The sequence below is a fragment of the Euprymna scolopes genome, chromosome 40 (genome assembly GCF_053919585.1).
Source record: "Euprymna scolopes isolate OS-2025 chromosome 40, ASM5391958v1, whole genome shotgun sequence".
Taxonomy (NCBI): domain Eukaryota; kingdom Metazoa; phylum Mollusca; class Cephalopoda; order Sepiida; family Sepiolidae; genus Euprymna; species Euprymna scolopes.
The window spans coordinates 13920855-13937003 of NC_136521.1; the positions used below are offsets into that span (position 1 = coordinate 13920855).

Below are 16149 nucleotides of genomic sequence, written 5' to 3' on the forward strand. Positions count from 1 at the left end.
ATATATATATATATATAGTCATCCACATACTGTACTGTTTTGCTGTGTCACAGCTCATTAGTGCGGCTAGACGAGCAACTACCTCAAGCCAGGATCAAAACTCTACTGCCCGAACGAGAGTCAATGCTTCTCACCATTATGCTATATGGCTGCTGCTATGTGGGTAGTAAATTAACAATGTTTTTACATCGCCCAAATGCCTAAGCTCGATTTGTTTACTCAAAGAGCATCGTTTAATATGCTAATGGCAGTTTGTATATCACTTCGCAATATGCTCAACCCAAGATAGGGAGCATTAACAAATAAATGACAAAAGTCTATCCTCTAAATTTCAAGATGTAACCGTCTTGCAATTTTGTCCTTTAAGTACGTTGGCATGCACAATTATTGACGGCACGTGTTTCGTAGCGCAAAAATCATTCATTTAATTATTATATCAATCAACAAATTTATTCTGCTCTTAACTTATCAGAAGAAAAAGTATCTAATAGTTTAGACTTTCGTCATTTATTTGTTAGATGCTCTGTAATTACATTGAGCTTCATAAATTAAAGGATTGGTAAATTTTTGTTATATAGTTTTAAAGGTTAAAACTTCCAAGACTATATATATATATATATATATATATATATATATATATATATAAAATAAAATGGTAACGTTTTCCTTTCTTAATTATCGACAGTATAGAAAAACAAAGAGGTAAATCTTTTGCACTCACCATTCCAAGCTCATACTTCAGCATGTTTTCAAGAAGAATACACACATTTCGTCTATTTTATAAATATTATAATTTGCCTCTCTCAGCTAGGTAATCCCATATAGATAGTAGTAAATATTTCTCCCTCCTTAAATTTAGTCCTCTCACTGTAAATTAAAGCACTCAAGTGTTTCTTGTCCTACTCTTGGTTCTGATGTTAATAAATTCAACTTTACCACTCCTCATTCTGATATCAAAAATTCAACATCAATGTTTGACACTCTGCTGTTGAAACTCTCAACTTAAAAATGCGACTCACTGCTCACAAGATTTACTTCTTCAACCTCCAAATCTAAGCTCCCCAGTCTCTTAAAACTCAGGCTTTTTTATTCCTAACCAAAGCATCTCATTTGCATATTACGTGACAAACTTAACAAACTCATAGCCATATAAAGAGAATAGTGGCCATTATTTCCGGCTACCCCAGAACAGATTTGTATTAATTTTTAACATCTTATCTTTTGTAACATTTCAGACCACATATTCCAAGACCAAATAAGATCCTCTCAGTATGGTCAACGCACTGGTTCATACAATGAATGGTGCACCTATTCCAAACGAAATCATTTAACGGTAAATTATTATACTTCTTAAATTCATTAATCCTACATATTACATTGGCCTAAAATTAAAAAATAACAAACACTCCCATTTAATTCTTAGTTTAACAGAATGACAGAATACTCGGCAATTACAAGTTGGACAGATGTTATTTATAGTATTATTTGATTATATACATGTGTATTATATACTGTACTGTATTTTGTCATTAATTTCCTGGGTTTCTACTGTATTATTAGCACTGATACTTTTGTTGCTATTGTTATTAGTTTTATTATTACTATTAATACTTCTATTATTTGTTGTTATCGTTAGTATTCTTATTATAGCTACTACTGTAAATAAAACAGTTTTATTTATTTACGAGGTGCTTAGGTGGAAAGCAGACACTAATGTTCTTTACCAGTTCTGTACTTTCACCTAACACTTCAAACAATATCGTATCTTCATTTTTAATTATACTAGAAAAAAAATTATCAGAGTTAATGTTTTATGACTTTTCCGTAACTTCACCTATCAATTTAATAAACAGATATCGTAGCATTATTGTTAGTCTTCTTATCAAACTGGTGCTAAGCCTCAAACAAATTACTAACAAAGGTTTTTAACTTGCATATTGGGCATGAATAACCTCTCTGTCAGATAAAAATAGATTTTCACAATTAAGCTTGTTGAAAGGAGTCAACAGCCGCCATCTTTAAAATCAAACTTAACAATATAAAAATTTCGAGACATAAAATTCATGACATCTCCTAACAAGCATGTCCATTATTTCTGACAATTAATCACAAAAAATAGACGGTTTTTTTTCTGACAACAAACCTTTATTAAATTAGAAATAAAAAATATTTTTTGAATGAAAACCTACTCAAACCAGCTTGACATTTTCTTGGTGATTTAAATTTTAATGATAAGTAGCTATATGCTTAATAATAAACTGACACCAGAAAATGAAAATCCCTGCCATTGTTTTCATGCTTTTCTTTATTTCTTATACAAATATGAATATAAAATGGTACAAAGACAGACTAAGCAGCCTTTTTCAAGGCAACAATTAATTCCTGACATTTCATAAAAATAGGTACAAAATAAGTACAATTTACAATAAAGGAATGGTCAGTTGGTCGAATGCTGGCGCAGGGCTCTTGCATAACCACCACAGAACAAATTCATGAACGGACCAAAGAACATTACTTGTCAAGAACTGGTCAAAGGAAACACCAAGATCTGGCTGTAGTGATTTGATGCAGTGGAGACCTTTACAATTACCACACAAGTTTGAACAGTGAACGACATGTTTCCTGCAACTGCATCTTGTTGCAGTACACCCTGAGGTACAGTTGCACCTAATTATAGCCAACAAATTTACAGGACCAGGTGGCAAATCAATCTTTATTGGTTGTAATTTACCATCTGAAAGTTTCCATACCCACTCATCAGGTGTTGCAATATTTTGGACGAACTAATGGGGTATGATCCCACACAGTCGGACGATTCTATTTATAAACGATGCTGCTAGGAACTGACGAATCGAATTAATTCATGTTCTGCTACCAACCAATCAGAAACCAGAATTGCTTCATAAATATTAAACCTTTTCTGGAGCAATTTCACATGTTTTTTTTTTTCCGTCTCGACACGGTAAGAATATTTTGCTCTGTGGAACTGTCTACTGCAAACAAGTCACATCTCAGGACTTGTGTGTAACAACGAACCATCGGAAACTGTTCTGTCTACTGCAAACCAGTCACCTCTCAAGACTTGTTTAGAACAAAGAACCATCGGAAACTGTTCTGTCTACTGCAAACCAGTGACCTCTCAAGACTTGTTTAGAACAACGAACCATCAGAAACTGTTCTGTCTACTGCAAACCAGTTGTTGAGACACTTGTAGTCTGTCTAAACTGTACGAACGAACTAACTAAACCAAGATGGCCGACTCCTATTTATATCACCACAAGCAAGGGAGGTAACCATGTAACTGAAGCAAGGGAGGTAACCAATGTCTACATTAACATTGCTGCTGTCCTCAAGTGAATAATTTATTTCTGATTTAACAAGTCCCTTAGAAGCTCAGACGAAGCTCCTGCCTTGGTCAAACAATCAGAGACCTGATCACAACCCTTGATCCATTCTATCTGTATCTCTCCTCTACTCTTCATTTCCTTCAGCCTTGCTACATCTATTCTCAATCGTCGATCGCTTACCAGATTGTTGGAATTCAATGTCTCCACAAGTGATGCATTATCTGTCTTGCAGAGAACGTCTGGCAATTTAGATAACTGAAATACCTCTTGTATCATAACCGCAGTCAAAACACCAGCATCAGCTCCCTCATTCAGAGCAAGAGTCTCTGAGGCCAATGGGCTTTTTGTCACTCTGTCCAATTTCTTTGACGCCCAACACATGGGGGCCATTTTGTCAGTACTTCCTCCAATAAAGACAACAAAACCACCCTGTGAAGATCCATCTTCCAGACTGGCATAAGAGGCATCAGTATAACACAAAATGTGTAAATCTGAGGGCTTTCCCAATTTTGGAAATGTTATAGAACCCTTCTTGGATTTCAATTTTGATAAGGCTTTATTCGCCTCAAATAAGGCTTTTACTTTGGGATGCTTTCCAGTGTTGCTCATTTTACACACATCAAAAGCTATATCAGGGCGTGTTTGAGTTGAAACCCACATCATCTGACCTGCAAGTCTCTTCAACTCATGCTTTTCTTCTTCATTCAGTTCATCATTTTTCCTCAGTATCCTCCCTTTGCTTATTTCTATTGGAGATATGGAAGATACATATAGATCTTGTTCTACAGTGATCCCATTTTCCTGTTGATTAACATTCAGTCCAACATATTTGAATGTTCCACTTTCATGAGATCCCACCTTAAATTTTTCTTTCAATGTTGCAATCACATCCCTTTCAAACTCTGTGTTTCCACAGAAAACAAAATCATCCACGTGCATAGCAAGAATTCCAGTCAAATTTCCTTTAATATCATGCCACAAAAACAATGCATTATCATAAGCACTTGCTACTCCTTTTAATTCAATCAAAGCCTGAGTAACTCTCTTGTACCATGCCCGTGGAGCATCATTCAATCCATAGATGCATCTTTTTAATTTCCACACTTGAGATTTAGGACAAACATCAGATGGTGGCCTCAGGTACACATCTCTCTCTAAAATACCACCTTGCAAAAAGGCTGAGGTAAAATCTATGGTCTGCAGCATCCAATTCTTTATTGATGCGGTTAGCATGACCATTCGCATAGCTTCACGGCTACATGTTGGGGAGTCCGTTTTCAGATTACTATTTTCTTCATAGCCTCGTGCTACAAGGCGAGCTTTCATTGTTTTCTGATTATCCTTGAATTTTTCAGTAATCACCCATCTTGTGGATATTGTTTTTTGACCTGTGTATGGCACACATTCAAATACTTCATAGGTGTTCATGTTTTTTATTTCTTTATGCTTGGCATCCATTACAGCTTTCGACTGCTCTTGTTCAGCGGTGAGCAGGACTACATTTTCCTGTTCAGTATATTGGGGCACTTCTCTCCAATGATCAATATGATTCCAGTTGATACAAACTTGATCCTCGTTTTCATCCTCAGGTTCTATATTGATCCAATGACTATATTTGCCAGTTGATTTAGGCTGTACTGACATAACCTTTCCTTTCTTCCACTCCCCACTTCCATTTATTTTATAAGTTATGGTCTTATTTCGGCCAGGTTTTTCAGTCTTATCTCTTAAACTGGTAGAACTATCAACAACTTCTTCTCTGTCTATATCTTCACTTTCTACCACTTGATTCTGCAACTCCTCCTCCTCAACTGAAAGGTATTCATTCTTCCCTTCTGTAGTGTTTCCCAGCATTTCAGCTTTTTTTGTTCTTTTTTCGTTGTTTTTATTCACTTTCATCAATTGGCACGGATGCATCCTATAAAATGCTCCGCCATGTCTGATTAAGACAAACTGGCCTTCTCTGCCTAACACTTTTGCTGGACCACGCCATCCTTTAAAACCCTGCCTCCGATAATAGATTTGGTCTCCGGTAGCATAATCTTCATCAGCATAAGTTCTGACATTAGACCTGAGAGCTCTCCTAATTCTCTCACTGGACTCAGCTTCCAAAAAGTTTCTCCTTGCACGATGGAGAGCATTTAAATTTTTTCTCACCATGTCACTTGTAGTAGAGGACTCCATAGCAGGTAACTGGTCTGTCAGAATTGAGGGTGTATTTACATTGAAACCGAATACAAGTTCATTTGGACTGTGTCCAGAGTAATTGAGGAGGGCATTTTTTGCACAAATAGCCCATGCCAAGGCAATTTCAGGTTCACACTTCTCATCGTCAATTGTTTTTTTCATTGCCTCAGCAACTATCAAATTATGACGTTCTACAGTACCGTTGCTGAATGGACTTTCTGCGGCAGTAGTACAGGTCTCTATGTTGAGTTTTTCATTCATCTGTCTATAGTGTTCGTTGTTGAATTCACCCCCATTATCACTCAGAAAACGAACAGGAGATCCGAAATAGGTAGTCCACATCATAAAGATGTTTTTGATGATCTCCTCCTTCTTCTTTGTTTTGATCAATGTTGCCGCTGAATACCTGGTAGCGGCATCAATGAGATGTAGTATCCACACCTCATTGTGGATGAACTCTTTCAAATCCATGCAAACTGTGTGATTAAATCTATTGCCAAGAGGCAATCCCACAACCGGTCGCAGTGGAGCTTTTTTAAATCTAAGGCAAATTTGACAGTTTTCACAAACCTCCTCAATCGCCTTTATAAATTCCTTGTCATTGAATTTGCCACTTTTTTTAACCAAGGAAACAAGTTTTTCCTTCGAGGCATGAGCAAACTGTCGATGAAGTTTTTCTGCTTTTTTTTTTTTTTCTGTGAAAGAACACTGACCAAAATTCTGAACATGTAATACAATGTTCTTAGTACCACTATGATCCAACAACTTATTTGTTAAGGGGAGACAATAGTGCCCTGAAGTTGTGGTCTTTAGTTCAATACATTTATCAAAAATCCAGCACATATCTTTCCGGAAATCTAGCACTATTCCTGCTGTCTTCATTGATTTGTGACTTAATAGAAGAGGCAAGTCGTTTTTCACAATATCTGCTTCGATATAAACTCTTATACCTCCGAGTGTAACCGGAAATTTAGCAACTTTAATTGCTGTGACAGCCACTCCATCACCAAAACAAAAACTCCGGTCTGAGTTCGTATACTTCACTAGTTGTAGGTCACTTTCATTTAAAGTATCTAAATAAACATCAAGCCACACTTCGCCAGCCAGTATGCGAGTACAAGCAGAATCCAAGACTGCCATTCCAAATGTTTCCTTTACAAGATTTGAGATTTTTTCATTTGTACTGTTCAAATAAATATTTTCTTGAATGAACAACGTAATGTGTATTTGTTCTGTCGCTTCCGTAAACCTGGGCGTATTTCTAGGACACTCTCTAATTAGATGGTTCGGAGACTGACATTTGTAACACAACAACACGTTTCCACTTCGGTCACATGGATTAGATTGTCCTCGACGAAAACACCTTTTGTTGTTACCCGGTTTAGAATAATTATAGTTGACGATTTCGGGCTCTGATTTCACTGCCGGTACATTTTCATCACGATAAATGTCACCAAATACTTTCTTTATCGATTCCTTCATGTTTTGATACGTCAAAACAGAACACGTTGTCCGCGCTAATTTTTCGTTCTCTTCCGATATGTTAACCGCGTTCAAAACAAGAAAAGCTTCCACTCCTTCCGGTAGAATAATGTGGAATTTTTTTAATCTTTGGTACAAAAACTCATAACGAACAAGAAAGTCATTTATACTGGTACCTGACGATCTTTTATAAGTGTAAAATTCCTTAAAAGTCATGTAAGCGCGCGTGTGTTCATCCTTTAAATATATGTCATCCAGTTTCTTTATTAAGATCTTCAAGCCATCTCGTCCGCCGATGTCACTTGTTGGCAATTCACGGACACATTCTCTAATATTCGGTGGTAGCGTCAAAAACACTGCTGGCCCTTTTTTTTCCTCAGAAAGATCCGTGAACAACGACCACATTTCAACGTCTTGTTTCCAGTTCTCGTAAACATCCTCCCCCTCCAACAATGGAGGTTGTTTGTTCGAAGTTGCCATATCCGATATCCGATCTGTCTAGTGCTACAGACAAGCTGTACAAAAAAAAAAAAAATTTTTTTTTTTTTTTCGTTTTGTCGCACACAGAGGGATATCTCTGCTACCATTTGTTGAGACACTTGTAGTCTGTCTAAACTGTACGAACGAACTAACTAAACCAAGATGGCCGACTCCTATTTATATCACCACAAGCAAGGGAGGTAACCATGTAACTGAAGCAAGGGAGGTAACCAATGTCTACATTAACACCAGTGACCTCTCAAGACTTGTTTAGAACAACGAACCATCTGAAAGGTTTCTGAAACTAAACATGGCTTACACTTCTAGATCAGGTTTTAGCTGGTTTCTACCTTTCCATTCCTGAATTTGGAAGTAAACTTGCAGGCTGTGGAATTTCGTAGCTGCTCCCGTTAGTGGCAATGATTTGGCCTCAACACACTTTGAGCTTTTTGCAACCATTTTCTTAAAGTGCCTCAGTCGGATATGATTGTTGTTTTCCCCATCATTACCATTGTACAGACTCACTAAAGCATTCTCCCCAGTTTCAATAACCTCTTTTGCACTGCTATTCTTGCCAAACACTTCTGCCAGTTTGAGGAAGTTTCTATTGTTCATCACGTTTCGAAAAGACGCTGCCTTCCCAATTTCATGAACACTGGATGCAAAATCACAACCCAGTAGTGCACAGATGAAAAGAATGTTTAAACAAACCACATCTCTCAAAGATTTCCTCATCTTTTTAATGTTCCAGACTTTCACACTTTTTGCACCAGCCTTTGGTTGTGATGTGAAGAAGATGTAATCATCATCTCTATTGGCATGATAACATAGAAGTATCAAGTGACATTCACATGGGATCCTTCAGAAAATCTCTGGTACACTTCAGGTGGCTTTTGAATAACCCCTCTATTTGCTGCGAGTGCAAGTCGGCCCACTTTGCATATAGGATGTGCCCGACTGAATATTGGCAGAATTTTTCTTATAGCGTCAAAGTGCAATTTTGAGTTCCTGGTGTGCTCTGCCTTGATAAACAATAACAGGATTTTCACCATATCAAGTTATTGAATCCACAGTTTTGCTGTTCACTGGTCAACGATTGCATCCTTCACATGGTTGATTCCCTGGGCAATCCTGGTCACAGACTCTGATGACAGAACATTATCCAATGTCTCCATCCCATCAAGGAGACATTTCATTAGCCCCTGAGCTTCCTTCAGGTCTTCGTTTTGAGGAAATGACTCTTCTGCATCAGTGTTGGGTTAATCATCCTCAGTAACATGTGAAACTTGCAAATCATAGGCTTTCGCTACAAAAATAGCATTCAGAGAAGCATCAACTGAAAAGTTAGCATGAATGGTTCATACAATTGCTTTGTCACTTAGCATGTGCTTGACTGTGTTTTCAGCATACACAAGTTCAAAAAGTTCTTGCAATCCAAAACCTGTCATTAAATGACTAATTGACCTCAGCAAGCTCATCTGTGTATGGAGCCCATGAAGTCGCAAGACAAATGATTTCAAGGGACTGGAATTAGGCTGTGACTTGACTATCATCGTTGCTTTGTACCCAAGTGGCTGATCAAATATTAGAATTGGTGTAATATTGTTTTTCTTGGCTAAATCTCTAATGTAAAATAACGTTGAATACACGCAGATTGGGTTATCAGGGTCCATGTCGATCATTGGCAAAAAAACTGTGGCTGATTTCCCAGGATATGTTCCTTTGTGCATTGACTGCATAAGGCCTGACCATGCGGGTCTGGACTGATGTAAAATTAGTGAAACTTCCTGAAGGATATCAACATTAGCAGTGGAATCAACAACTTTCTTGACCTGGATTTCTTTAAATGTCACTGGTGGTTTGTTGGTGTGCTGTGAATCTAGGTACTTGATCTTGATCCTTCCAACCCTTATTATATCTTCTAAAAAGACCTGAATCCTTGGAACTGGTTTTGCTTTAACTTTACTGGCCATAAAAAATGCTACGATGCGCAAACCGTGGATTGTGTTGAATCCATCAATCCTTCTTACATTATCATCAGCTACAAACTTACATTATGGTCCTCATTATCAGCTACAAACTGCACAAATTCAGTTTCAACAGGGGAGATAGTTTCCGTGCCATGAACAAGAGCAGCACTTCTTTCAAATCTCTGGATTTCCAAGTAAGATGAATAGAAGTCATGATTATTCAAAGTGTTAATTGAGAACCTCGATCCAAATTGATCATGCATTTCCACTGCTAAACCAAACTGCAAAGGTGCAAGCAGAACTCTGGATCTAACAGCCTGCATTATTGCTTGATCTATTGATGCAGGTTTTAAATCATTGTCTTTGCCTGCAAATATCTTCCTGAGAAAGATCAATAATGTTTTAGTAACATATCCAAGAATCACATCCTGTTCAAGATCATTCTGAGACAGGTAATATTCTGAACTTGTCTGGATACTTTTAATGTCATTCTTGATAAGCTTGGCTGCCGTTTCTATGATTCTAATGGCCTTTAAATCTAAATAGTCTGTCGAGCGGCTCTGTGCATTGAAACATTTTGCTTTACTTAAGAATGTAACAACATTGGGTTCCCCATTAATTTCAGTCACAACAATTTTGTCTTTGAAAGATTTTATGTATGACAGACTATGGTTCAAAGCCAGTGTCCTTATAATTTCCACCAAGAATAATGGACATATTTGTCAGGAAATGTCATGAATTTTATGTCTCGAAATTTTAATATTAAGTGGCATTTTAAAGATGGTGCCCGTTGACCCCTTCCGGCAAGCTCAAGTGTGGTAAACCTTTTTTTTTTATCTGAAAGAGAGAGTATTCATGCCCAGTATGCAAGTTAAAAACCTTTGTTCGCAATTTGTTTGAGGTTCAGCCAAAAAATCGGCTATATTAACTGGACTATTAGTTGGAAAACTGACACTGCTTTTTATGACTCTTCCGTAAATTCACCTAACAATTTTTCAAACAGATATCTTAGCATTATTCTTGGTCTTCTTATTCTCCTTATTATTATTATTGTTATTATTATTATTGTTATTATTATTATTGGCTCACATGGAGCTTTCACACACGTCAACAAACGATCTGATTGGAGACCTGTGGGGTTCTCTGGAAGCTGAGTGACAACAAGTCTCCCCAGACGTCCAGCTCTCTCCTCCTCCTTCGATAGCATTTGCAAATGAATTTGCATCATCGCAACAGCCTCTTACCATTGATTTCTCGCTGGCAGTGGCCATTGGTTTATACCGGAATTTGAGTGGCAATAAGCCTCCCCAAGATCCCAGTTCTCTTCACACTTGTCCAGCGGAGGTCTGGCCAGTGATCCCTACTCGGGTTTTCCATCCTCCTTGACCCTTCTCGGCTCTTTGGTATCCCTTTTCTATTGGGGGAACGGTGGTGAGACAATGGAGGGGATGCATATTGGGAGTGTAGAACATGTAGTTGTGCAGCTTCGGTGTTCTTCATATTGTTATTATTATTATTATTATTATTGTTATTATTATTATTGTTATTATTATTGTTATTATTATTATTATTATTATTATTGTTGTTATTATTATTATTATTATTATTGTTATTATTATTATTATTGTTATTATTATTGTTATTATTATTATTATTGTTATTATTATTATAATTATTATTATTATTGTTATTATTATTATTATAATTATTATTATTATTATTATTATAATTATCATTATTGTTATTATTATGATTATTATTATTGTTATTATTATTATTATTATTATTATAATTATTATTATTATTATTGTTATTATTATTATAATTATTATTATTATTGTTATTGTTATTATTATTATTATTATTATTATTATTTGTTATTATTATTATTATTGTTATTATTATTAGATAATTTTTATTAGCACAAACAATACCATATACAGTTCCTACATTGCTTAAGTACTTTACTACTACTTCTACTTCTTCTACTACTACTACTACTACTACTACTATTTTTATTAGTATTAATATTACTACTAAATTCTACCACTTTAAAAAGTTTTATTGGGTGAGTATTTGATGTGAAGGTGGAGTTGTCTAAATAAATAATGGGCTTAAATTTATACAGATAAAGGCTAAAGAAAAAAAAGGGTATACCTTAAAAGACTAGAAAGGTTAAAAATGACACTCTAAAATGGTGTGGAGTTTAGTGAGAATTAAGTAGCAATACAAATGATTAGAAATAGGGGTGTTTGGTTGCAATGCAATATGAATAATTAGATATAGAACGGTATAAAACGATGAGGAAGGTAGCAGCAATTTATGATGGGGAGGTTGATGCTTGCAATTCATTTTCTTTTTCTTTTTTTTTTTTATTTCTTTGTATATATTTCTCTTATTCTGTTAATATCTACTAGTAACCCTAAAAATCATATTTTCTTTCCTTTCTCATTTTGACTTTTGCCGTCTGACGAATCAGACAGTAAATTTTCTTCCGCGGAAACAATTGTAATGGATTAAGTCAATACTTTAGGTTGTAAAACATATTTAGCTCTACTAACGTATTGAGCACTTTTATGCTGCTTAACCATTTCTACCACTAAATATATATATATATATATATATATATATATATATATATATATATATATATATATATATATATATATAGATGTTTATTTGTTTTCGTTAGAGATACTGTTTGAATGAATTCAATTATTTATATGAAAGTGCATTTTTACCTAAATGCAAGTTGGAAATACTTTTCCCTTTGACCAATTTGGTACCCCCAAATGGGGAACAGCATATGTATCGTTTTTTTTTTTAAATATAATTATCTACTAGATTCAGCCACTCTGATGAGTAGTAGACGACGAAACACGTGTTAGTGGATAATTATATTTAAAAAAAAACTATATATATACATATATATATGAGCAAACAGTTAATAAAATATGTTAAAAAACACTTTGAAATGAGTTAAAAACATATTTAATCTGAAAAAGAAACACTAGATAAATAGATAGTCCTTAATCCGCGGAGTTTCGAAGAAATACTTTCCTTCTCATCAGAGGGTAGGAATTAGCAAAATGCGGGATCGGATTTTGCATGCAGAAGTATTTGATGAAAAAACAAGTAAGTCAAAGATCTTACTTGAAAACAAAAAAAGGTTAAGCAGAGGGAATATAGTCAAGAAAAAGGTGATTACACACGAATGGATAGTCTGGTGGAAGATAAAAAATCCAGTGACGGTAAAATCCATATGTAAAACTTCAAGAAAGTGAAAAGAATTTCCATTTGTACAAGTAAAATCCAAGGAAATCCCGTAATTGGAAGAAGAATATATGGGTTTGTATTACTGTACACATAGATTCGAAAAAGTTGTCAAAAAACAAATATATAACAAATAAATGTTATCAAAGGCAAGATAAGTTACTTTTCTACCAAACTGGATATATTTTTCGTGTTTTTATTCAATGTAACATGTTTATTCAGATCGAAAACCATACAGTGTTTACCGATGTATTGGAACATTCAAGATGGCGTCTGATTCTCTCTTTAACACGGTAAGCGTGGGAAAAGATGTTATAAATAAAAAACCGGATAAAATACTATTAAAAACTCGCTCAATATATGTTACCGTGACATAGGTTGACATATATTCGGCGGGTTTTTAATAGTGTTTTGTATAGATTTTATTTATAACACCTTTTTCCAAACTTACGGTGTTAAAGAGAGTGTGAGACGCCACCTTGAATTTTCGAATACATCGGTAAACACTGTATGGTTTTCGAGCTGAATAAATATGTTACATTGAATAAAAACACAAAAAATATATCCAGTTTGGCAGAAAAGTAACTTATCTTGCCTTTGATAACATTTATTTGTTATATATTTGTTTTTTGACAACTTTTTCGAATCTATGTGTACAGTAATACATATATATATATATCCACTTATCTAGTGTTTCCTTTTCAGATTAAATATGTTTTTAGCTCATTTCAAAGTGTTTTTTAACATGTTTTATTAACTGTTTGCTCGTATTATTAGCTCTATCTCCTATTTGGTTTTATCGAGCTTTTACATCTGGCTGAGATAACTTTATAAATATTAATTCTTTAATATTTATATTATACTTTAATTTTACCATCTTGGATCATTTTGGTAAATTTAATTGTAATTTTTATTTTTATTTTATATATATATATATATATATATATATATATATATATATATATATATATATATATATATATATATATATATATAGTCATCCATAGACAGACTATTTCGCTGTATCACAACTGTTTAGTGCAGCTAGATTAGCAACTACCTCAAGCCAAGATTGACACTCGACTGCCTAAATGACAGCCAGCGCTTCTAACCTTTACATTTTGGCTGCTGCAAAATTATAATGATTAAACATTATTCAAACGCACACTAATGTATCTATCCGTCTATCCAAACATATCAGTTTCTTCATATCTACCTAAATATGTCTATCTATCTATCTATCTATCTATCTATCTATCTATCTATCTACCAAAGAATATAACAGTTACCCCACCCACTTCTTTGATTCAGTAGGTTTTAAAGATGCTCATTCCAAGTGGCTCCTCCAATCTTATGGTGTCAGTCACAGACTCTCAGACGACGTCAGCGCGTATTTGCGCTGTTACTGTTGTTGTTACTGCATATTTTAAAAAGCATCGATTTTCTTATCTCGTTTCCTTTGTTTTTTTTAGTGGGCGCCGAGGCGGTCGGGCGTTCCTATCTCAAAGAAGAACCTTGGATTTATTATTTCAACGATTTTATTCTTTTAGATTAACTATTATTATCGTACGCAAGCCGAGTCAATCAAGTTTCGTTTCCCTAAGGATTCCCCCCCCCCTATCTATTTTAACTAGAAGAAGGGCGATCCGGCGTTGCTCGGGGCAAACGTGTAACATATTTCTGTTAAAACTTCTGTCTCTTCGTACTTCACGTTTTCCTCTCCCCTCTCCCCAACTCTTTCATTTTTCTCCGCTCAGTTCATTCCTCTCTCTGGACACACACACGCGCGCACACACACGCCCACGCGCACACACACGCACGCACGCACGCATGCGCACACACATGCACGCCCCCCCCTCCCACACACATAGAATTAAACGAGTGACCAGTTAGGAATTCCGCTGTACGGGCTCTCTGCTTATCGCGGCATTGTTTTCAGTCGCCCTGAACTTCTCTTTGCAACTAGACTTAAGCAGTGCCGATTCAGGAGAGGTGTGGTTGGAGATTGTGCAACCCTTGCCTCACAATTACATATGCAGCTACCCTTACAGGGAGTATCCATTGTCTTTCAAGACTGAACAGAAGCAATGATTCAGCTAGAGTTTGCAATTACCTCATCAAGTGACCCATCTCTTACTAAACTTCGATCTATTACGCTCACCCTCCATCACTGTCTATCACTTTCGATTCTGTCGCTCTCTCACTGTTTATCTATTGCTAGACATTTTAACTCGTTAAAAACGTGAAAAAAAAAACGTGACATAGAATGAGTGCTTTATGAAAAATTGATGGTTGAATATGTCTAAAATTGTGTTCATTTTTTGCATTTAATACAATTACTTTTTAACGGTGCATTGAAGGGATACCATAATACTTAGTTCGCTGCACCTTATCATAGCATAGGTTTGTACAAAATTTCAGCTAGATCAGTCCAGTAGTTTCCAAAAAATAGTGAGAGTAAATGTAGTATTGTGTTGACTAATCCTAATTAATCCTTATTAATACATAACTTTGCATCGAACGGATACCAAAATACTTAGGTTGCTGCACATTATCATAACAAAGTTCCATACAAAAATCAGTAGTTTCTGAGAAAAGTCAACCAGACGAATAGATTAAGAAAAATATGATCTATATATAAAGTAGGATAGCGTGTGTGTTATTTATTTTGTGTGTTACACTTACATCCGAGTTACTGTCGTTTAATTGTCATGGACTTCCATTTTTTGTCATAAATAATTTTACCAAGAATACTTCATAAGTTTTGGTTTCGGTTTCGATTATAGTTGATGACACTTCAGTCATTTATTAGTCCCCCCGACAAAAGGAGGATAGATCTGTAAATTCACCCTCGTCCGTTCGTCCGTCCGTCTGTTCATTTTTATAAAACTTTCTAAAAAGTTGTAACTTACTGATTTCTATATAATTTTGTTTGTCTATACTTCGCAATAACTCTTGGGTGTACTCCAAGGGTTCGTCAGGCGACCCTGGACCATTTGACGCTATAGAAAAAAAAGCTCTTTTTCTAGACCATCAAGGTTCATTGACTGAAACAGATGGCTGTTTGTAGCGACCAAATGTAACTGTTTACCTTTGAATAAATTATATATATATATATATATATATATATATATATATATATATATATATATATATATATATATATATATATATATATATAAATGTTTAGAGGTACAGAATTTATATACAGTTTTGAAAATAATAAGCGGAAGTTTCTCAAGAGCTCTTTCGGCTATCATCTCATCAGGAGAAAATCGATAGCGTACAAAATATTGGCACAACGAGGGAGAAAAAAAAAACAAAAAAAAACGGGAGAAAAGATTCAAAGTTCCCCAAAGAGAAACAATGCGTTGGATGTCTTTATATATATATATATATATATATATATA

The 16149-nt window shown here is 35.2% G+C and overlaps 1 protein-coding gene across 7 annotated transcripts in view; it reads left to right on the forward strand.

Moving 5' to 3' along the window:
* The window catches only part of LOC145265380 (synapsin-like), a 319381-nt gene that overhangs the window by 79172 nt on the left and 224060 nt on the right, over positions 1–16149 (forward strand). For 3 of the 7 annotated variants that reach the window (XM_080121178.1, XM_080121175.1, XM_080121179.1), the window contains exon 2: positions 1236–1333. The exons of the other annotated variants lie outside the window; for them this stretch is intronic. The gene's annotated coding sequence lies outside the window, so the exon portion shown is untranslated. The remainder of the gene's footprint in view (positions 1–1235; positions 1334–16149) is intronic. 7 annotated transcript variants of the gene reach the window in all.